The sequence below is a fragment of the Hyperolius riggenbachi genome, chromosome 6 (assembly GCF_040937935.1).
Source record: "Hyperolius riggenbachi isolate aHypRig1 chromosome 6, aHypRig1.pri, whole genome shotgun sequence".
NCBI classification, from domain to species: domain Eukaryota; kingdom Metazoa; phylum Chordata; class Amphibia; order Anura; family Hyperoliidae; genus Hyperolius; species Hyperolius riggenbachi.
Genome location: NC_090651.1, coordinates 329,185,687 through 329,211,120, shown reverse-complemented (window position 1 = coordinate 329,211,120; position 25,434 = coordinate 329,185,687).

Below are 25,434 nucleotides of genomic sequence, written 5' to 3'. Positions count from 1 at the left end.
ATACTCATTTCTCCTGGGAGGGGGGTGGGCATCTGGGGGACCCCTTTTTAAAGGGGACTCCCAGATGCCACCATGAACCCCTCCCCAGGAAATTGCGGCCTCCACCTCCACCGCCCATCGGAGGTGGAGAAGAGCCCCTTGTCCTTGGATTGGACAAGGGCTCGGAGGGGGAGGGGAAAGCTTGGCTGCCCCTCCCCTTCCGAGACCCCCCAATTCATGGACCATGCGGGCTGGTATAGTCAGGGTGCGGAGCCCCACGCGGCCGGTGCTCCGCATTCTGGCTATCCCAGTCTGCATGGGGGACAAGGGGTTAAAGAGGTCTGGGAGGGGGGACCCCACGTCGTTTTTTTTTTATATTTCCCACACTCAGAACGAAGTAAGTAAAACTCTTCCCACTTGGGGGAATCTATGAAAATAAAACACTATTGTTACCTGTGCAAAAAAAACTGACATTTTCCGCATTTAAAAGACATTTTCGCCCTTGAAACTTAAAAATCGATTTTCTCAAAAACTATAAGGTCTTTTTGAAAAAAAAATTTTTCCTCTTATTCCTTCTGATCTCCTTAATATATTCTCTAAATTTGAGGCTCTTAGCACTTAAGGGGGCTTTGCTATTAACCCTTAAAGTCGGCGGCTTTTTTATATTATACGGGAGCGTAATATTACGCGATTACGGCAGACTGTGTAATTTCAATGGGAGTTTACTGTCTTACGCGTAATTTGTTACGCGTAAAATGTAACCCAACGGTCTATGCGTAATTAATTACGCGTAATACCGTAGCCTTACACGTAACGCTTACGGTGCATTTGTAGTGAATTACGATGCGTAATTACGCTAATGCGTAATTTCGGCCCAGCACTGGTACACGGCTCAGCCAGACTATATAGCATTGTGTGTACTGCCACTCTGTGTACACCGCTCAGCCAGACTATATAGCATTGTGTGTACTGCAGCTCTGTGTACACCGCTCAGCCAGACTATATAGCATTGTTTACTGCCACTCTGTGTACACGGCTCAGCCACACTATATAGCATTGTTTACTGCCACTCTGTGTACACCTCTCAGCCAGACTATATAGCATTGTTTACTGCCACTCTGTGTACACCGCTCAGCCAGACTATATAGCATTGTGTTACTGTTTACTGCCACTCTGTGTACCTCGCTCAGCCACACTATATAGCATTGTGTTTACTGCCACTCTGTGTACACCGCTCAGCCAGACTATATAGCACTGTGTTTACTGCCACTCTGTGTACCTCGCTCAGCCACACTATATAGCATTGTGTTTACTGCCACTCTGTGTACACCGCTCACCCAGCACACTATATAGCATTGTGTTTACTGCCACTCTGTGTCTGCTGGGAACAGTAGTACACCGCTCGCTTAGCCACACTAAATAGCATTGTGTTTACTGCCACTCTGTGTACACCGCAGACCCAGCACACTATATAGCATTGTGTTTACTGCCACTCTGTGTCTGCTGGGAACAGTACACAACCACTATATGAGCTCACCATGAGTTCCTCAGAGACCTCCGCTGTGAGCAGCACTCCCAACAACAGCAACAGCCAACGCCCCACGCAAGCTATAACATCCACCCCAGCAGCCAGTGGTCAGCAGCAGCCCTCCCCGGAGGAGAACGTTGTGTCCATCGGTCCGGCGCCAGAGCGATTATTGAGGGCTGCCATTGAGGAGATGATGGGGCCTGATGAGGACGATGAGGGGTCTGTGTCTGGGGATGTTGGGGTGGCAGAGGTGGTGGGTGGGTCAGACTCAGGAGAAGAGTTGTATGATGAGGATGATGATCGGGACCATCTGTATGTGCCTCAGAGTCCGACCCCGGAAAACATGTTGTATCGTGTGTTTAGGTACTAAAATCTGCGTTCCCACTTCCCAGTACTGCCCGCAGTGCCTGGGTCCACGGATCCATATAATTTTTTGGGCAGCACTATCAAACTGTGGTACTATGAGTGAGTTGCCATGGTCCTTCTGTGCTGCCTGTCACACTCACCGTCTGTCTGCAGATGGATTGTTCAACACAGCTACGCCATCTGACATGTAGTCCTGGACCTTGACCATCTTCTCCAGGCGATTGGTGTTGGAGGACGTGGAACTGCCCGATTGCTGTTCTGTGGGCTGCTGCATGGGTGTCAGAAAATGTTCCCACTCCAAGGACACTGCCAATACCATTCCCTTTTCGGCACTAGCAGCAGCTTGTGTTCTTTGCTGCCCTCCTGGTCCTCCTGGGTTTGCTGAAGTCAGTCTGTCGGCGTACAACTGGCTAGAGAAGGAGGAGGATGTCAATCTCCTCTCTAAAGTCTCCATCCTCAAGGGCCTGCTGGAATTGTTCCATTTTTGACCTGTCTGACACTTTCTTCAATCAGTTTTTTAACGTTGTGTTTGTATAAACTGGGTATAAACCCAGTAATTGGTGTTGTCCAGATTCCAGAATAATGAATAATAATGAATAGTGAATAATGCGCGGGCCGCTTTCAATGCAGTCTAGCATGAATTGAGCCATGTGTGCCAGAGAGTCCTGCCAGACTCCTCTGTCTTCATGTTCTTGTGAGCGTTGTGATTGTTGTGATGCACCATATTCGTCACCAGCATCACTTTCTTCCTCTTCTGCTGTCCATTCCCGCTAAATTGTGGAAGTCCAACGTGCACCGCTCTGTCCCTCGGCAGTGGGGGCATCCAATTCCTGCTCCAACTCCAGCTGTTCCTCGTCCTGTTCTTTGTCATAGCTGGGACCAGCGTTTCCTGAGGCAGGTTGCCTGATGTTGGTATCATCACGCTGATCGTTTTCATCTTCAGAATCCCCCACTTGCATCATGCCAGCGGTTTCCATCTTCAACATTGATTTCTTCAGTAAACACAGCAGTGGTATTGTAATGCTGACTGTAGAGTTGTCACTGCTCAGTCACGCAACGTGGATTGCTCAAAATTTTGGAGGACTTGGCAGAGATCCAACATGGTGGCCCAATCAGATCCACAGAAGCTTGGTAGCTAGCTGCTGGAATGCGCCTCGGCACTGCGCAAAAGCGTGCTAGCATGTGCAGCGTAGAATTCCAGCGCGTAGGGAGGGACATCACCCAGCGAGTGATGGTGCGCTACATTGAAGCGCTCCTGCATCTCTTGGTGAGTCCTTCAGAAGCGGTACTGGACTTTAAACAATGTTTGTTGTTTTTTCCTTCAACAGAAGATCTGCCACGTTGGAGTGAGGAGGACGCCGCCGACCCCGACACCAAGCTGAACCCCGGCGAACTCCAAGCAGAGGATCTTCAGGAACCCTCAAGGCTTTGAGCAAGCTGAGGAGGATCAGCAGTCCCGACGAGACCTCTCCTCATATGCGACTGAGTGCAGTGGAGCTCCCCAGAACAACCTCTCACTTGTCACTTTGTCACTGGTCACTTTGTCACTTTGTCATTTTGTCACTTTGTCACTTGTCACTTTGTCACTTGTCACTTTGTCATTTTGTCACTTTGTCACTTGTCACTTTGTCACTTGTCACTTGTCACTTTGTCATTTTGTCACTTTGTCATTTTGTCACTTTGTCACTTTGTCACTGGTCACTTTGTCACTTTTCACTTTGTCACTTGTCACTTGGTCACTTGTCACTTGGTCACTTGGTCACTTGTCCAGATGATCTCGGTACACCTCCTGCGATTCAAATTCCTGCACACATTGCTCTGGGATTTGGGTGTGATGAATGATGCATCTAACTGGCCACCGGAGGCAATTAAGGCTTTCAAAACATTGAAAGCAGCTTTCTGTTCCGCCCCCATTTTGCGTCATGTTGAGTTGTTGACGTCATGTTCATCCTCGGCCTCGCCTTGCATTTCAGTGCGAGGTGCATTTTCCACAGAAAAAGGTTGTGAATCCGGGCACAACATTTGTGGCTGTTCCATTGACCTTTCACAGGTAGAAGATTGTGGGGGTGGGAATAGCTCCTCCGAATAGCCCATTGTGTCCTGAAAACTACTCATTGCATTGCATTGCTCATTGCATTGCTTTGCGCACACATTTTTTTGTCCTCATGCAAGGCCTGAGTCGCACCTGAAAGCGTGGCCTTCTCCTCCTGCGCCTCCTCCTGTTCCATCTGCTGGGTTAGCGTTGACGCCCGGTCCCTGTTTATTGAACCTCTTATCTTTATTACATTTATAACTGCATGGCGGTAAAAAGCATGCTATCCGCACGCTTCTTGTCCTCATGCAAGGCCTGGGTTGTTGTGTCTCAAAAAGCATGGCCTTCTCCTCCTGCGCCTGCTCCTGTTCCATCACCTGTGCTGCTGCTGCTGGGTTAGCGTTACCGGTCCCTTTTCCTGGAACCTCTTCTCTGTATTACATTTATGACTGCATGGCGACAAAAAGCATGTTACCTGTGCAAAGAAACATGACATTTTCCACATTTAAAAGACAGTTTTTCCTTTGAAACTTTACAATCAATTTTCTCAAAAACTATAAGCTCTTTTTCAAATATTTTTTTTCCTCTTGTACCCACTCCCAAGGTGCACATACCCTGCTAATTTGGGGTATGTAGCATGTAAGGAAGCTTTACAAAGCACGAAAGTTCGGGTCCCCATTGACTTCCATTATGTTCGGAGTTCGGCGCGAACACCCGAACATCACGGCGATGTTCGGCGAACGTTCGCGAACCCGAACATCTAGGTGTTCGCTCAACACTACATACAAGTGGGGGTTTCCTTTCATGTTAATTTTCAAACTCGGCTCTAAAAAATATCAGGTCAATTCACTACAAGCTGGATTAAAAACGCTTAAATGGATACTGTAACCCCTAAACCAACCACCCACAATAAATATATGTACCTTATCTCCTGTTTCCTCGGATGCATAATCAGCATATATCGCCGCTCTCCATCCCGTTCTGGCAGTTATTTTCCCTGTTAAAATTCCTCCGGAATCCATATGGCAGCGAGCCCCGCATCTACTTCCGGGGCATTTATCATTACACATCAATCTGGCACTTCCCTCTAGCGCTGCGCATGAGAGGACGTCATTATCATGCATGCGCAGAACGTCCTCTCATGCTTGCGCCTAGTGACAGCTTCAGGAACGAGCTCGCAGGCAACTGCAGGTAAAATATCCATTCTGCGACCATAGACCACCCACAAGCGTCGTGCGGGGGGTTTTGAACCGCACCAGGTGTGGTGACCCGGCCGCCCTGTGCGCTGAGGGAGGTGGTGCATTGTAATGGAGGGGGGAGCCGTGGTGAGGGCAGCCCAAACTCTCCCTTCCTCTCCCTGGGCGGCCCTCCATGCTTTCCAGGCCCGCATTTACCTCACAGGATCCTATAGGCACAGATGGATGTCCTGGCACCTTTGACTCCGCCCTCCATGAACCTGCAAACCCCCACTGAGCCACACCGCAAGCATGCTGGCTGTCCCAGCTGTCATTTCTCCCTTACTTCCCTTGCCCATCATAGGTACATACAAGTTTCCCTGTAGTCAGGTACCCTCAATAGTAAGTAGCTAGAGGTGCCCCCGACTGGAGGGAGATCTCATCAGTGGAATGCCAAGAGCTGGGTTAGTAATCTCACATTTGCGCTCTCTTGGGATTCATGCATAGGGAAGGAGATCGGAAAGTGCTCGGAGAGGCATTTGAGCTGCTTTTCCATCATCATGCGCCTGTAGGCACGTGCCTACAGTGCCTTATGGTAAATCCGGCCCTGATGCTCCCCCCTCAAGACTGCAGAGTGAGAGCGCAGGGAAGCACTATACACAGCTATTCACCTCCCAGCTTCCATTCGCCGCTCACTCGCCGCCGGTCGCCTCTCTGCATAGCCGCTGATACACATGCTGCTTCCTTTATGTAGATATACACACACACACACACATATAGACTGGAAGCAGTAGCTGGGGCATGTACTATACATAAGGGGAATATATATAGAGGGTGGGTGGTCCATGCTATATATACAGGATCTTCTCAAAAAATTTGCATATTGTGATAAAGTTCATTATTTTCTGTAATGTACTGATAAACATTAGACTTTCATATATTTTAGATTCAAATACACTCAACTGAAGTAGTTCAAGCCTTTTATTGTTTTAATATTGATGATTTTGGCATACAGCTCATGAAAACTGTGAGAAAACGCGGAAAAGCCGCCGCGTGTGCTCAGAACAAGGCGGCTGATTCCGCATCCAATGCGGCGGTTTGCACGATTAGGCCTACATCTGCCAGTATGGCTGAACGCGGAGAAACCGCCGCATGCCTTGATAGTGGTGCGGCTGGTTCCGCATCCAGCGCGGCGTGTGGTACGCAAGGCATGTCTGGTGTGGCTGGGACTGATAGTCCACACAGGTTCAGAAGGACACGCGCGCACGCTGAGAGGCAGAACTTTTATGACAGCCAGGAGGGAGTCAGCTGACCAAGCCGGTCATCTGACGATTGTACCAGTTCCCATCGGTCCAGCACTTAGGGGAGGCGCTGGAGAGCGCTGGACTATATATACTGGGTGCTGGTCATTCGCTGGTTGTCTGCCATTGCGATCACTACGTGGAAGCACTCAGACCTTATTGTCAGAATCTGTGTTATCATTCTGTTATACTTCAGACTAGTTCCAGGGTGTTGATGATCAAGGACCTCACACCCAAAGATTAGGAATCTGTGTTATCATTCTGTTATACTTCAGACTAGTCCCAGGGTGTTGATGATCAAGGACCTCACACCCAAAGATTAGGAATCTGTGTTATCATTCTGTTATACTTCAGACTAGTTCCAGGGTGTTGATGATCAAGGACCTCACACCCAAGATTAGGGACTTGTGTTATCATTCTGTTATACTTCAGACTAGTTCCAGGGTGTTGATGATCACGGAGCTCACATCCAAGACTAGGCATTGTTTATTATCTGTTATGACTTTCTGCTTTCCTGACCACTCTTCTGTTCACTGATTTGGTACTTCGCTATATCTGATACTCTGTTGCCAAACCCTGCTTGCCTTAGGATTACCGAATCAGCCTCCTGTCTTTGTACTCTGTATGTCCGTGTGTTGCCGACCTGGCTTGTCCGACCTTGAGAGCTATCTCCTCAGTTAAGAGATAGTTCACAGATCAGTCAGTGACATCCTCCTATTGGTGTCACTCACGCTCTGGTCCTTCCTCTCCCAGTCTGACTCCTCCCTGCGGGAGATTCTCAGGCTGCTGAAAGGTACTCATACTCTAGCAGTATTCCTTACTGCCTTTGTACCTGTCCTCCTGATATTGTTCTCAAAGTATTACTGTTGCACCAAACACTCATATCTCTCAGGTGTCCAGAGGTTAGTAATATATCTGATTATCGGTGATACTGCAGATCATCAATAATCAGGTATATATCTGTATTTTTGGTGATACTGCAGATCACCAATAATCAGATCCTCTCTGTGTTACACCGATTGTTACAAAACCCCAAAATTCCTATCTCAAAAAATTAGCATATTTCATCCGACCAATAAAAGAAAAGTGTTTTTAAAACAAAAAAAGTCAACCTTCAAATAATTATGTTCAGTTATGCACTCAATACTTGGTTGGGAATCCTTTTGCAGAAATGACTGCTTCAATGTGGTGTGGCATGGAGGCAATCAGCCTGTGGCACTGCTCAGGTGTAATGGAGGCCCAGGATGCTTCGATAGTGGCCTTAAGCTCATCCAAAATGTTGGATCTTGCGTCTCTCAACTTTCTCTTCACAATATCCCACAGATTCTCTATGGGGTTTAGGTCAGGAGAGTTGCAAAAGTATTCGGCCCCCTTGAAGTTTTCCACATTTTGTCACATTACTGCCACAAACATGAATCAATTTTATTGGAATTCCACGTGAAAGACCAATACACGTGAGAAGTGGAACAGTAATCATACATGATTCCAAACATTTTTTACAAATCAATAACTGCAAAGGGGAGTGTGCGTAATTATTCGGCCCCTTTTGGTCTGAGTGCAGTCAGTTGCCCATAGACATTGCCTGATGAGTGCTAATGACTAAATAGAGTGCAGCTATGTGTAATCTAATGTCAGTACAAAAACAGCTGCTCTGTGACGGCCTCAGAGGTTGTCTAAGAGAATCTTGGGAGCAACAACACCATGAAGTCCAAAGAACACACCAGACAGGTCAGGGATAAAGTTATTGAGACATTTAAAGCAGGCTTAGGCTACAAAAAGATTTCCAAAGCCTTGAACATTCCACGGAGCACTGTTCAAGCGATTATTCAGAAATGGAAGGAGTATGGCACAACTGTAAACCTACCAAGACAAGGCTGTCCACCTAAACTCACAGGCCAAACAAGGAGAGCGCTAATCAGAAATGCAGTCAAGAGGCCCATGGTGACTCTGGATGAGCTGCAGAGATCTAGAGCTCAGGTGGAGGAATCTCACCATAGGACAACTATTAGTTGTGCACTGCACAAAGTTGGCTCTTATGGAAGAGTGACAAGAAGAAAGCCATTGTTAACAGAAAAGCATGAGAAGTCCCGTTTGCCACAAGCCATGTGGGGGACACAGCAAACATGTGAAAGAAGGTGCTCTGGTCGGATGAGACCAAAATGGAACTTTTTAGCCAAAATGCAAAACGCTATGTATGGCGGAAAACGAATGCTGCTCATCACTCTGATCACACCATCCCCACTGTCAAATATGGTGGTGGCAGCATCATGCTCTGGGGTTGCTTCTCTTCAGCAAGGACAGGGAAGCTGGTCAAAGTTGATAGGAAGATGGATGGAGCCAAATACAGGGCAAACTTGGAAGAAAACCTCTTGGAGTCTGCAAAAGACTTGAGACTGGGGCGGAGGTTCACCTTCCAGCAGGACAACAACTCTAAACATAAAGCCAGGGCAACAATGGAATTGTTTAAAACAAAACATAATCATGTGTTAGAATGGCCCAGTCAAAGTCCAGATCTAAATCCAATCGAGAATCTGTGGCAAGATCTGAAAACTGCTGTTCACAAACGCTGTCCATCTAATCTGACTGAGCTGGAGCTGTTTTGCAAAGAAGAATGGGCAAGGATTTCAGTCTCTAGATGTGCAAAGCTGGAGAGACATACCTTAAAAGACTGGCAGCTGTAATTGCAGCAAAAGGTGGTTCTACAAAGTATTGACTCAGGGGGCTGAATAATTACGCACACCCCACTTTGCAGTTATTTATTTGTAAAAAATGTTTGGAATCATGTATGATTTTCGATCCACTTCTCACGTGTACACCACTTTGTATTGGTCTTTCACGTGGAATTCCAATAAAATTGAATCATGTTTGTGGCAGTAATGTGACAATATGGGGAAAACTTCAAGGGGGGCGAATACTTTTGCAAGCCACTGTATATATATATATATATATATATATATATATATATATATATATATATATATATATATATATATATATACATATAGGGACTATTATGAGCACAAGACCAATTTAGAGCTAAAACTGCAGTCGAGGTAGTGACCCTTGGGTCCCCTCTGTCCCAAGGGCCCCGATGCGGTCACAACCTCTGCAACCCCTATTGTGAAAAAATCTCTAAATCTGCAGTGCATCTGGCAATAGCCAGTATTAAAAAAAAAAACTGTCCCAGAACATTAGTCTTTTTTTCCCAACAGCAACAAAAGTTTACCTGCATTCTCACCACCACCTAGTATTGTTTCCACTCATCCCTTGTGGTACACAGTATGTCCCTACCTCCCCATAGGCACACAGTATGTCACTCCCTCCCCACCGGCCCAAGCGACCATGTTTCAGGGTCATATTGTAGATCTAAATTGCCTTCCTTTGTCCACTAATTGAAAAAGAAAGGTTGTGTACTGACTGAGTTGTGGTGGATCATGGTTCGTATTATTGGGAGTTAAAACAATGTGGATTACTTAATTTACAGTTGTAGAAAAAGTGTATCTTTTATTCCATTATAATAAGGTCTGTTTTAAAAAATTTGGGGGGAAAGAACAGCATGGGCTTGATTCACAAAGCGGTGCTAACCCAGTTAGAGACTTTAGGCGTGATAACCATTGCACCATGCTGGTGAAAAGCCAGTTTAGACATGATAAGTTTAGGCGTGATAAGTTTAGGCATGATAAGTTTAGGCATGCTAAGTTTAGGCGTGATAAGTTTAAACATGCTAAGTTTAGATAAGTTTACATCGCGCGCAAAGTCCTGCACGCAAAGCAGCGCCATTAAACTCTATGCGAAGTGCACCAGACTTTGCTAGCGCAAAACTTTTGATCAGCTGTGCACTGCGGTGCTAACCCAGTTGGTGCTTAAACTTATCATGCCTAAACTTATCACACCTAAACTTATTATGCCTAAACTTATCACACCTAAACTTATCATGCCTAAACTGAGTTTAGGTGTGATAAAGGGCTTTTCACCAGCGTGCTAACTGTTAACACCGCTTTGTGAATCAGGCCCTATATGTTACATTTTTAATAATACATAATATCCAAATGTTTTATGTATTTCTATCTATGTGTCTAATAGAATAATCATGGATGATGCATCAAGCAGTACAACGCAAGCAGGACAGCTGAGAAGTGTGAGACGAGAAGAGAGCGTGAGTATACAGTTTTTCTACAATTCATGTATTATTTCCATAAAAAAATATTGAGAGTAAAAATGAAGATAAATACAGGTATTTCTCGTGTAACAAATGAGATAGAGACTATAGTTTCGATCTTAACCTGGATCCGTTTTTAACTCAGAACGCTGTGCTATCTCTGCCCCGTTTGTCTCCTATGCACCCCCTTTACTTCCAGTGTCCCCCTCTGTGCCTCCCTCCCTGTTTTCTTCTGTGACTGTTTCTCCTCCCCTTCATTCCATTTGTTCTCTCTGTACTTTGCCCCCCCCCCCCCCCCCCGTGTCGCTCTATGTCCCCCATCTGTGCCTCTCTATATCCCCACTTCTGTTATAACCCCTCTGTGCCTCTGTTTGTACACCCTATGCCTTTGTATCCCTTTTGATTCTGTTTGTAACCCTTTGCCTCCATTTGTACCCTCTGTTCCACCATTTGCACCTCCCATGCCTCCGTTTCTACTCCCTGTGCCTCATTCTTTAACCCTTGTGACTCTGTTTGCACCACCTGTGCATACATGTGTACCTCCCTGTGCCTCATTACCACTTTCTACCTTTTTTTACCCCCTTGTACCCCGCTTTATCCCCTCGCTCTCTGTATAATATGGACTCACCTTCCATCCCGCGTCCAACGTTGTCTGTCCTCCGCTCTACACCTCCTGCTCCCCACGTACAACACCACTAGATGCAGCATTGCATCGCTTACTGTATGTCGTGTGACATAAAAGAACCTGTATGTCACTTTACATACAGGAGTCTAAGAGATGCTGAATCTATCTGTGCTGTACGCGGCTATAGAAAGCAAGAGGCGGAGAGCATAGGACAAACAGCATTGTAATCAGTTTTGAAGTGAGTCCAACACTGCTGCGGGGAAAAGCGGCTGCACTCGCAGGTGGTTTCAAGTCACTTTTTCAAACTTTCCTCCGTGCGCAAATGACTTCATTGAGGGGTTTGGTACGTTCTTATCGGCTGTTTGTTCGTATGTTGGGCGTTCATAAACCGGAGAATACATGTAAACAAAAAGTAAACGGTCCCGGTTTATTTTCCATGAATTTCCCATTACTCTCCACTTTCCATCACCCCAGAATCAAACCCACAAAGTTGATTTTGTTTACCCCTAGAATTGTCTATTTATTCAATAGTGTGAAAAAACGTTCCGTTTTGTTATGTACCTAATTTTTTTTATTTTATTTTACAGTTGAGATGGTTTCAGGAACAAATGAGGCAAATAAGTGGTCAAAACGAGCCGTCAACCAGTTTTCCAGAAAACCCTATCAGAGATATAAACAATCCAAACCACTTGGACACACTCGTTGGTGTACATGTCTGAATTGTGTGGCGATGCCGACTGGAATTGAATCCATATGCTGCAAGGAAATTTCAAACATTGAATCTTTGATGGAAAATTCCAATTTCATCTCTGAACACGCTGACATGCCAAACCTATGTCAGAACCCAAACTGAGCAAGAATCGCCGTTGGGAGTAATGGACTAAGACGAGGAGATAAATATCAAAATAGGTTTGTGTTTTGTTTAGTTATAAATAATATGTTTTCTACATAATTTGGTGCGAGATTCATAGATGGACTTTACATTTTAACGTAAAGTATTTAAAGTAACCCCCCCAATTAAAAGGGATACATTACAAGTCTGTGTCCTCTGCTTGTCCTCTGCAGGATCTAGGTAAACTGTGTTTTCCTTACACATGCGGCACTTGGTTGACTATTAACGTGGCTGAATGTGTTAGATTTGATGTAATGCACACGCCCTTACTAGGCAAACAAGTGGGCCACACGTATATGCAGAGTTGACACGTGTATGCAGAGTCCAGAGGCAAATGTGGAACCAGCAGAGACGGTAGACACATTGTTCTTTTCTACATGACTATTTAGGTGGGTGGGCTGCCTTGGTATTTTGAAAATAACACCCGGATGCGCTGATGTGTTTGATTTGCTGTGGTGTCCAAAGCAATCAAGGCATGTTCTTATCTGTGCGGGCAGGGAGTCTCTGACAGGGAAATGTGGTAGTGCTGATGTCATCATGAATTTAGTGCGCAGTCAACAGTCCTGTAGACGTCAGCGCTAACACGTGACCCACGTTGTGGAGCGCAGAGGAACCCGAACTTGCAAAGTCGGCATTTACAGCGCATGAGGCCGTAGGCCGTCGGGGCATCGTTGAGGGCACAGGACGGCTTCCCGGGGCTGGAGGAAGCCCCAGGTAAGTGTAAATTTTTTATTTTGGTGTGGACGTATTATTTTACAGTAAAACATAGCTGTACTAAGCAAAATGGTTTATACATGCCTGTTGCTTCATACACCACCATACACACGGATCACTTCTACATTGCCGTCCTTAGCCTTCTCGCTGCTCCCAAACCAGGTCCACCCACTTGTCTCAGTCGAGCCATTATATGCAGGAAAAGTGCACCCACTACGTATCTCCCCATCATCTGCTGGACAGATACGCAAACAGCGCACCTGACTTACTCAATGGCTCAGATTGATGGAAATGCGGGGAACCGTTATAGTATCTGCGTGCATTTTAAGGAAGGCGGAGTGGGAGCAAGATGTTATATAATGCTTTGCATGTCTTAAATTTTTAAAATAGAAAAATTAACATATTTTTCTTTCTAATCACAAAGGTCTCTCAGAAGAACAGTTTATCGTGCTTCGTGCTTCGTGCATTTGCTCACGGTTACTTAGGTCGTGGAGATTGTAGACCCATTCCATCTTGCATCGTTCTAAAAGTGCGACAAGCCTTTCCAGACCCTGAAGGGGATTATGTTGGATTCAAACCATATCGGGACTCTGCAGCTGAATCCATGGTTTAGAAATTTTCTTACCTGATTAGTTATTGTTAACTGTTTATATACTTTCAATATTTGAAACTGTTATTGTTCTTGTTCGGACACACATTGTGAACATTTTTTACTGTGGTGTCTTGGAATTTTGTGCATCTTATTGACCAAATGATTGTTTTTCAGAGAGCAATTTTTTCATAGTGGCTTACCCTATCATGCTGCAAACATCGATACAGCTGTCGCATATTCAATATGCAAAAGCATATTCAATATTCAAAAGCCGTTCTACACTGGACGTTCCTTCCGGATTGCAATCGGTTTTCACAGGCCTGTGTCTGTAAATTTTTAATGAATGCGCTCATCTACGGCCATTAATTCATTCTCCTCTCGGGAACTGTGTACTTAATTCTGTAAGAATGTGCATCTGCGGTTAGTGGTCAATCAGCACACCAACAAATGTTAACATAGATGATTGCAGTCATTTGGACACAATGCTCATCAGACAGTCAATAGAATGGGATGGGGACCGTTGAAAACCAGCTGCAAACAGGACGCCACGTGCAGGGTAGTCCGTGCTCGTCATTTCATAATCAGACAAGTTTTTCAAACGCTGTGCCCCAAATCCACCTGATTATGTGGGTAGATAGCATGCAGGTCTCACAGGGTATGCAGGATCAGGATGGCAAGTGCATGGTACACCATGCTCATTGTTTGATATTCACATGATGTCCAACACGCCATGAACAACCAGTCAAGATAGCAGGCAGCCTTTGCTGAAATCATCGGGGCGGTTTGCAGTGAATTCCTCCAGCAGTGTATTGGGTAGATGGGAAATACACCCCCATTGAGGGGCTCTGGATCAGAGACAGCTATATGTGGGATAGGTTTGTCCTTGTAGTTCTATTGTTTGATAGTTTTGATAGTTTAAAAGACTGATGTCTGGGTTTTGGTGGAAAATGTGTTCAACTTACCCGGGGATTCAAATGGTCCCCTCACCTCACTGATCCTCTAGTTCCCGCCACCAGTTCGCTTCTTGAATTTCTGATCCTAAAGTCAGAAAACCACAGTGTCTGTACGGCTGTGTCCTTGCTCCTGCTATTGCCACCAGAAGCTTACAGTGCATGCATAGACCATACTGGGCTTGCGTAATACACTCCTGGTGACGTCAGCAGTAGGAAGGACGTGACTGTTCAGGCGCAGTGGTTTTACGATTTTAAAGTATGAAATTCCTTGAGTTAAACGGAGGGGGGCCCAGAGCAATGGTGAGTGCTTGCATGGGCACAAGAAGTCAGCGTTGGACCATTACAAGACCCAGGTACGGTCAACTCATTTTCCCCATACCCCAGTACAGTACTCATTTAAGATGAAGTGGTAAGGCTTAGATGTGGGTAACCGATACGATACTGAGATTTCTTATTACTTTCAGCTGCCTTGAAACTACACTCATCAATCTTTACAAAAGTAGAAGAATACTAAGTATAGATGGAGGCCAAGATGCAGCAGGGGTTAGTGTAGCAACTGCCCCAATATTTGCTCACAATCAATACACCACTCGATTGAGATGCTCCAAAAGACAGTCCTGAAACTTTGACGCACAAGGTTATATTGTTAATTTTTATTCAAGTTTTTATTACTTCAAACCTGGATGCGTGTTATGGTCCAGCATTGTCTATTTTTCACCAACAAATGTTTTTCCAATTTTAAGTTTTGTTTTAAGTTGATATGTTTATAATAATATATCTATGTGAAGAACACATTTGTTGTTTGTCACAATTTGCTAAAGTATTAAAAAAAAATAAAAAAATAATACATTTTTTTTAAAACAAATTTAGCGTATTTATTTGCAAGAAATAGAAGTGCATGCATTTGTACATAAGACTAGCAGGGGAAGGTAATCATACGTTGAAAGGGTGTGAGTGACCTGGTGCCCCAATTGTTGACCATCATGATATATATATCACAAAACAAATCCGGCTTTCATCAACCAATAGGAACAAAGGACCGGCAAGGTAATTATGGATGGATGAGGGTGGAGAATTAGGAATGAGAGGGTTAGGAGACGGGTGTATAGATCGTGTGGGTGATTAAAATAGAAAAATAAACCGATAAAGGTTATAGCAAATTTATAAATAATGCTGATGGTGTAATCATAACAATGTGGAGCTCAAACAACATTTGTAATCCATATTTTTACATAAACATAATTTATGAAACTTGACTAAGCCCCATTGTTCTTTTATGCAGCACACATAAAAACTGTTGATGGGAAACAACATGGAATACCCTGAAAAATTAGCTTCGTAATGTTAAAAGATCTTATACGATGGCAATCAAACTGTTCGATTGGCGGCTTTTGACACATTTGATCATGAAATTTTGCTCAACAGGCTACAAGAGTACTGTGGCATAGTTGGCATTGTTCTCCGGTAGTTCAACTCCTTCCTGGCTGGCAGAACACAAAGGGTAGTCTTAGGGCCCCTCCTCTCCAACCCTGTACCACTAAAATATGGTGTACCTCAGGGCGCAATATTATCCCCTTTACTTTTCACAATATACATGCTGCCACTTGGAGAAATCATACAAAAACAAGGCTTGACATATCATTGCTACGCTGATGACACCCAGCTATATTTGTCATTCAAACCTAGTGTCGCAAACCCTACTTCACAGATAAACACTTGTTTAGCTGAGCTTCAGGAGTGGATGAATAATAACTGGCTAAAACTTAATGCTGACAAAACTGAGGTTCTTGTTATCGAGGGTCAGGGCCCAACAGCAAAGCAGCTCCAGTCTCAACCAACGCCACTAAGGATAGGGAGCTCAGACCTGAACAACTCAGACTGCGTGCGCAGCCTGGGAGTACTGAGTGATGGGAAATTAAGCTTCAAGAATCAAATCTCAGCTGTTGTGAAACATTCCTTCTTTCACCTAAGGAATATTGCAAGGATTAAACACCTCATTCCTTCAGAGGATCTTCCAACCCTAGTTCATGCCTTCATCACATCAAGGTTGGACTTCTGCAATGTACTCTACACAGGCCTGCATAAGAAAGACCTATGCCGCCTGCAATTAGTACAGAATGCCGCCGCAAGGCTGTTAACGAGCCAACCCCGCCATTACCACATAACACCAACCCTGTGCTCACTCCACTGGCTACCGATAAAATGGAGAATTCTGTTTAAGATTGGCTTACTGACATTCAAATCCCTGCACAATCTGGGTCCTGGATAGCTGAAGGACTTGTTGCACACCCCACAATCTTAGATCAAAAGGACGTAACACCTTGGTCACCCCCAGAGTCCACCTCAAAACCTTTGGAGACAGAGCCTTTTGTCATGCTGCCCCTACACTTTCAAACTCCCTGCCACACCCAATCAAGACAGCTCCATCCCTGGAAGCATTTAAGTCTAAACTGAAAACCCACCTCTTCAGTCTGGCATTTATGAACATCTGACTATCTCCTATGTAACACAACCCAGCCTGCAACCCTGTATTGATCTGAGACACAACTATGCGCTTTGAGTCCTATGGGAGAAAAGCGCTTTACAAATGTTATTGTATTGTATTGTATTATTGTATTGGCATCTTATAAGTTTCAACAGGTTTTAAAACAAAAGTTGTTTGATATTTGTCCTGCAAAACGCCGGGTACACACTTTGGGATTTTCTTGCAGATTTTCTACCAGACCAGTTATTTTCAACATGTCCGATCTGCTTTCCGATGGCTTTCTGAGCATTTTCCCATTGATTTTCTGTTGCATTGAACGCAAATTGATTGGAAAATGCTTGGGAATCGAACGAAAAGCAGATTGGACTTGTTGTTGTTGTACTTGTTGGAAATAAACGATCGAACAGTAAATGTGCAAGAAAATCTCCTAATGTGTACCCAGCATTATAGACCCGTGTTCAGCATTTTTTTATGGGGCTTTACACAATGAGTTTTCTATCTTCATGATTTTCCTGTATAAATTGTTTATTTTTATAATAAAAGAAGTCATTTCAATATCTCATGTCGGATACACACACAGTGCTATTTGAGAAGTGACAAGAAGTTTATTGGATTTTCTGAATTGCACTATATTTGTTTACTTTAAAATTAAGCAGGTTAATACATTTTGGAACTGTTATGTAATTAATTTATTGATAGCGATAGTGATGCGGAGGAAGCCTTTTCTATGGCCACAGCACTAACAGATCTCCGTGAAGTATGCGAAAGCACATTAGGACAAGCCAGCTTCATTTTGCAATAAGGTGCAGCGGACTGAAGAGAATAAAATTGTGTTTTTTGGGCACAACAAGGGTTGAAAAGAACATAGCACTTCAAGTAAAAAACATGGTAGGTGGATGCATGGGTTCCATTCAGTATAAGCGGATTCTAAAGACCAATGACTGGGAATCAATGATGAAAAACTGAAGCTGTGCTGGTCCTTGATCTTTCAACAACAATACGACCATAAACAGCTTTAAATCCACCAAGCCATTCAAGCAGATGAACAGCTAAAATGTTCCTGAATGTCCGTCTCAGTCCCCAGACCTGAATATATTTGGAAACCAGTGTTGTGAACTAAAGATTAATGTCCGTGCTTGAAAGCCATCAATCATGAATGCACTAAAGATGCTTTGTAAAGAGCAATGGCCCAATATAATAATAATAAACAATAAGAATTAATTCTTCAATTGTAATCCAGGCTCTCACTGGCAGGGATGCTCGGATACCCCTTTTCAAAATTCGAATTGATCCAGATCCGGATACCCAGATATCCGGATCCGGATCGGATATCCAAATTCAACCGTTTAGATATCCGCGTTCACGCGGATATCCAAGCGCATTATCCGCGGATATCCGACCTATTCGGATATCTGGATTGAAAAAACAGAAGTGCCCTTTAAATAGCTTTAAAAGGGGTTTTTAGGGTAAATGAGGCATGTATCATCATTATTTTGCAAAGGGGAACACTAATTGATGATGTGGGAACTTCAAATCCCCCCCCCCCAAAAAAAAAATGTCTGTCAATTAACATTAGGCCTAGGTTCCAGACAGCGGTCGTGCAGCCACATTGTGTCCAAAGTCCAACCGCACAACTGGGACATGACAGGTTTTCAGCCAAGACACCTCCAAAAAATTACGCAGCAATTGTGTTTTGGGTTAAATTTAGGGATGCTCATTCGGATTCCACGGAAATGCAATTTCCGAAATACCGAACGGAAATTGCATTTCCGCATCCGAATGCGGAAATCGGTAATGCAAGTGTGTTAGGCGGATTTCCGCCGGAAATCGCGGAAATTTCCGCCGGAAATCGCGGAAATTCCGCCCGACTTTAACATCAATTTTCTCAAAAACTATAAGGTCTTTTTGAAAACTTTTTTTGCATCTTGTTCAGGAGATTCTGCTTAATAAACCCTGAAAATTTGGTGTTTCTAGGACTTAAGGGGGATTTGCTATTAACTGCTAAAGTCGGCGGATTTTTACTGTAATGTAAAATGCAGAAAATCCGCATCTGCCTATTTTCTGCATTTACATTACAGTAAAAATCCGCCGACTTTAGCGGTTAATAGCAAAGCCCCCGTAAGTCCTAGAAACACCAAATTTTCAGGGTTTATTAAGCAGGATCTCCTGAACAAGATGCAAAAAAAAGTTTTCAAAAAGACCTTATAGTTTTTGAGAAAATCGATGTTAAATTCGGGCGGAATTTCCGCGATTTCCGGCGGAAATTCCGCATTGGAATGCGGAAATTGGTAGCGGAAAGCGGAATCGGTATTTGGCAATGTCGGAATGCGGATTTACCGCGGAATCGGAAATTGGCATTTCCGACCATCCCTAGTTAAATATAGGTGATAGTGGCCTGTGGCATCCTGGCCTGGCGGTGGGAGATGCACAGGCAGCAGGAGCAGCTCAATGCAGCAGCAGCAGGTGTAACGTGTGCCAGGAGCATGCCGGACGTGGCACGTGTCATGTGTCACTTGCCACATGACACTCAGGAAGCATTCGGCAAGCCAGGACGATCTGTCTCATCATGGCAGCCCTCCTTATTATACAGGTTGACTGGCCAGTGTTCCTTTCTGTGATTGGGTGCCAGTGCTTAGGCTGGGAGGCCTCTGATTGGCTCAATGAGGTCAGGTGGGGCTGGCCAGGGTTCCCCTCTGTGATTGGTTGCTAGGGCTTCTGCTGGGAGCCCTCTGATTGGCTCCAGGATGTCATCACCTTAGTTGCAGTATTTCGGATCCGGATATCCCTGGATATCCCCGGATATCCGCGTTATGCGGTCAAATATCTGCAGATAGCTATCCAGATTTCTATAGAAATCCACAATCTTAAATCTGATCTGGATAGCATAAAAATGGTCGGATATCCGGGCTACCCGGATATCCGGAATCCGGATGAGAATCCCTGTTCACTGGAGCAAACAGAAATCTTTTAGCGAAATTGATGATCTACTAATCATAAATTTCATATATTTTTTAGGTGAACGGCATTATTTTATGTAAACAGTTATTGTACATTGTATGTAAATCCAATCAACCTCACTACCCTTCTCAGATATCACTGTCTGTGTCTCCGATATGATATATTTAAGTTACATGTTTTAATGTAACAACACTCGATTTATAAAGAAAAATCATGATGATTCAGATATTTGTGCATACTTTCACATCCCACTGTAATTTCAACTGTTAGAATTAGTCTGTGAGGGCATGTTCACAATTTACGCATTTTTGTTATTTTATTACACACGTAAGTGATAACACAAATCGCATGCCAAACGATTGTGCAATGAATGTGTATGAGAATGTTTATATCTGCGCGTGTCATAAGCAATGTTGTCTGCAAAGTGTTGCATGGACAGTTGTGGTTCATATTGCACCACAATGGTAAGTATAGGGAAAACACATAAAGATTGCACAAATTGTTTGGTGAAACGATTGTGTTCCCCTTTTTTTTAGAATAAATACATTTTAATTATTCTTTTCCGGTGCAATGAGTTAACTGCTTGACTTTCTTAGGGTTATTAATTAAAAAAACGCTCTGGAAAAGTAGTTTCAGCAGAAACGCATCGCCCTTGAAAACTTAGAAAACATTTAAAAAATTTAATTAGAACGCTAACACTAACAGAATGCAATGTGAACGATGCCTCAGACTAGGAACAGTGTGTCCTACATAACCTGTCAAATAAAAACCACACACCAGTTTTGGGTTTGTTTTCCCCAATTAGCATTGCTTGATGTGAATGATGGCTCACACAAAAACGTTATCAAAAGTCCAAAAAATAATACATTCAAGATTTAAAGGAAGCTTTGAATGGTTACAAAATTCTATCCAAATGCCTTCCTGTATATCAGTATACGTCAAGTAAACTGGTCTATTCTTGGAAAGAGTTCACCACTGCTGCGACTCTACATAGGATTGGCCATCTTGTAAAGATGACAGAAAGAGCACTAGGCAGAGTGCTGAATGAGGTGAGGAATCAGGCTCTAGTGTCAGCTGAAGACTTTGTAAACTCTCTGGCATATGCTAACATATCTTAATTAATATATGACAAGCTAAACAATTAACAAGAATTGACTTCATCGGAGGACAACGCAGAGTAAGTGTAACGAATGGTGTCAGCAAGGACAGATTTTCTGATTATTGGTGATCTGCAGTATCACCAATAATACAGATGCTATACCTGATTATATGGTGATCTGCAGAATCACCAATAATGTGAGTATAGTAAGACACAGGATAACCAGGTGTGAGATAAGTGTTTGGTGCAACAGTAAATATAGATAGAGATACCCACTTTCCCAGAGGAGCTGGTAACGAGGGGTATCTCTACAGAACACTGGAGTCAGTACTCCAGCAGGCTGGAGACTCAGATGAAGTAGTGATCAGTTCACCCGAGCAGTGGATGATGCACAGTAGACAGAAGGTACCTATCACCCGAGGAGCGGGTGATTCAGACTGCACTATAGCTGTCAACCTGAGGAGCAGGTGATTAAGACTGTACTGCAGCTATCAACCTGAGGAGCAGGTGATTAGGACTGTACTGCAGCTATCAACCTGAGGAGCAGGTGATTAAGACTGTACTGCAGCTTTCAACCTGAGGAGCAGGTGATCAAGACTGTACTGCAGCTATCAACCTGAGGAGCAGGTGATTAAGACTGTACTGCAGCTATCAACCTGAGGAGCAGGTGATTAAGACTGTACTGCAGCTATCAACCTGAGGAGCAGGTGATTACTAAACTGAGAGTCCCTCACCAGCACTAAGCTCACTCGTGAGGGCAGGAGAGTCAGACAAGCAGGATCGGCAACACACAGACAGATATGGTACAAAGACAGAAGACTGAATCAGAATGAGGTAGAAGCTGAGTCGGCAACAAGATCAGATAGGCATAGACACAGAATCAGTAGGCAGAAGAGTAGTTAAGGCAAGCAGAGGGTCATAACAAATAATACAATTCAATTAGTACTTTAAGCTATCAACAGAATCTGGCTAAGTGTGGATCCCCAGCTCCTGCTGGTTCTAGCACACTTTGGGATCTGACTAAGGTCTGAGTGCTAACACATAACATTTGCAACAGCAGACGAAGAGCAACTGACAGGCAGGTAATATATATACTAAGAGCGCTCCGCAGCGCCGCCCCAGTCACTTAGCCAATCCGGAGCACTGCTGGAGTCAGCTGACCGGCTGATCAGCTGACTCCCCTTCTATTTGCATAAAGGTCCTGCCCTCAGTCAATGTGCAACTGAGGGACCAGGCAAAACTCCAACATGTAACTGCGAGGTGGAGGCCGCCAGCTGAGATGCAGATACAGACGCCATGCTGCTCACCGCCGCGGCGGCCTCTCCGCTATCTATTACAGTAAGCCTTAGTCCATTCCAAAAACAACATTGCTGTTCGATGAATGTTTGCAAATGAACGACTACACCAGGGGTCCTCAAACTTTTTAGGCCAAGGGCAGGGTCTATATAATTCAGACTGCTGGGTGGCCAGAAGGTACATACATACATACATAAAATGAGGTTGCAAAATATTGCAATGAATAGAGCTATTGATTCCCCTCAATCATGCATGGAGGAGAACTCCCACCTGCAGCCATTCAGTTAAGCGGTGCACGAAGATCGTCTTTGTGCAAAAGACAGTGAAGCATACCTAGGTGACAACCTGGTGTCCAGTTGGACAGCAGTGTCCTATGATGCAGAATTTGATTGGAAGCCAGCAAATGACTGCTCACTGGCTTCTACAGTATGTGGATGGGTGGTGATAGCACTGCTAATCTGTATGTGGGCCACCAGCTGGACGCATCTACAAGTTATAGATTTTGTGTTTGTGGGCCAGTGAAAAAACCTTGGGGGTCCACATTTGTACCACGGGCCTTAGTTTGAGGACAACTGGCCTATAGATTCGACATCATTTCTGTATATAAAGTACTGTATGTAAAGTGTACCACACCAGTTCAAGCTACTGTTACAAAAAACAAAAATCTTGTTGTAGGTATACAGCCACATCCCCGCGGCAAATCGATTGGTGTATACCCCCCCCCCCCCAAATCCCAGGGAACCTTCAACCACTTTTTCAGTAGCTGATTTCACTGCCCGGGAGGCAGATCTTTAAAGGGACTCCGAGCAGTGCAGAAACTATGGAAAGATGCATATCATTTTAAAGCTCTCTTTCTCCTCTTTCCAATGATATACAAACCGCCACCCTACGCCTTTTAGTTTTCGCTATTTTTGCGATTGAAATTGGCTCGGCCGCGACTTCGATCGCGAATATAGAGAAAACTAAAAGGCGTAGAACGACGATTTGGGTGTCGCCAGAAATACGAGAAAGAGAGCTTTAAAATGATACCCATCTTTCCATAGTTACATTGTATTACACAGGGCGACTTTTTCTGCTGAATGGAGCTGCTGACTTTGAGAAAAAGTCGCCCTGTGTAATACAATGTAACTATGGAAAGATGGGTATCATTTTAAAGCTCTCTTTCTCGTCTTTCTGGAAACACCTAAATCGTCGTTCTCCGCCTTTTAGTTTTCTCTATATTCGCGATCGAAATAGCGGGCGCGGCAATTTCAATCGCGAAAATAGCGAAAACTAAAAGGCGTAGGGCGGCGGTTTAAAAATGATATGCATCTTTCCATAGTTTCTGCACTGCTCGGAGTCCCTTTAAACTGTAGCTTTGCCTCAACTGACGTCACTCAATGTGTGGATTAGAGGTGTACCGAACGGTTTGCCGGCGAACGGTTCCAGGCGAACATTGGGGGTTCGCGTTCGCCTGCGCCAGGCGAACTTTTCCAGAAGTTCGATTCGCCCCATAATGCACTATGAGGGTCAACTTTGACCCTCTGCATCACAGTCAGCAGGCACATTGTAGCCCTTCAGGCTACAGTAAGCCCTGGAGCCCCACCCCCCCTTATATAAGGCAGCCTCCGGCGGCCATTACAGTCACTCGTGTGCCTGCTAGAGAGAGGAAAGGGACAGCTGCTGCAGACTTTTTCTCCTAGGGACAGATTAGTTAGGTTCTAGGCTGCTTTGCTTGTTCCTGACTGATTAATATTGCTTTTAAAGCACCCAGCAACAGCTCTTTTCAGAGCTCAACCTGTACATTTTTTTTTTCTGTGTGTCAAACTGACACTTTTGTTGCATGCACAGCCTTGCTAATTGATAGTGTGTGTGCCACTGCCAGCAGCCCAGCACATTCAGTGACTGACTGCCTGTGTGTGTGACAGGGAGCTGCACATTGTACTACCCAGTACTGCATATACCCCAGTACCTGTTGTGTTTACTTAACCCACCTCATCACTGCATATACCTAGCTTTGTGTTGAGTGAACCCAGCTCACTGCATCTAACTACCCAGTACCTGTTGTGTTTACTTAACCCACCTCATCACTGCATATACAGTGGAGGAAATAATTATTTGACCCCTCACTGATTTTGTAAGTTTGTCCAATGACAAAGAAATGAAAAGTCTCAGAACAGTATCATTTCAATTGTAGGTTTATTTTAACAGTGGCAGATAGCACATCAAAAGGAAAATCGAAAAAATAACCTTAAATAAAAGATAGCAACTGATTTGCATTTCATTGAGTGAAATAAGTTTTTGAACCCTCTAACAATAAAAGACTTAATACTTAGTGGAAAAACCCTTGTTTGCAAGCACAGAGGTCAAACGTTTCTTGTAATTGATGACCAAGTTTGCACACATGTTAGGAGGAATGTTGGTCCACTCCTCTTTGCAGATCATCTCTAAATCCCTAAGGTTTCGAGGCTGTCTCTGTGCAACTCTGAGCTTGAGCTCCCTCCATAGGTTTTCTATTGGATTAAGGTCCGGAGACTGACTAGGCCACTCCATGACCTTAATGTGCTTCTTCTTGAGCCACTCCTTTGTTGCCTTTGCTGTATGTTTTGGGTCATTGTCGTGCTGGAACACCCATCCACGACCCATTTTCAGTTTCCTGGCAGAGGGAAGGAGGTTGTCGTTCAGGATTTCACGATACATGGCTCCGTCCATTTTCCCGTTAATGCGATTAAGTTGTCGTGTGCCCTTAGCAGAAAAACACCCCCAAAGCAAAATGTTTCCACCCCCATGCTTGACGGTGGGGACGGTGTTTTGGGGGTCATAGGCAGCATTTTTCTTCCTCCAAACACAGCGAGTTGAGTTAATGCCAAAGAGCTCTATTTTGGTCTCATCAGACCACAGCACCTTCTCCCAGTCACTCACAGAATCATTCAGGTGTTCATTGGCAAACTTCAGACGGGCCTGCACATGTGCCTTCTTGAGCAGGGGGACCTTGCGAGCCCTGCAGGATTTTAATCCATTGCGGTGTAATGTGTTTCCAATGGTTTTCTTGGTGACCGTGGTCCCTGCTAATTTGAGGTCATTCACTAACTCCTCCCGTGTAGTTCTAGGATGCTTTTTCACCTTTCTCAGAACCATTGACACCCCACGAGGTGAGATCTTGCGTGGAGCCCCAGAGCGAGGTCGATTGATGGTCATTTTGTGCTCCTTCCATTTTCGAACAATCGCATCAACAGTTGTCACCTTCTCTCCCAGCTTCTTGCTAATGGTTTTGTAGCCTATTCCAGCCTTGTGCAGGTCT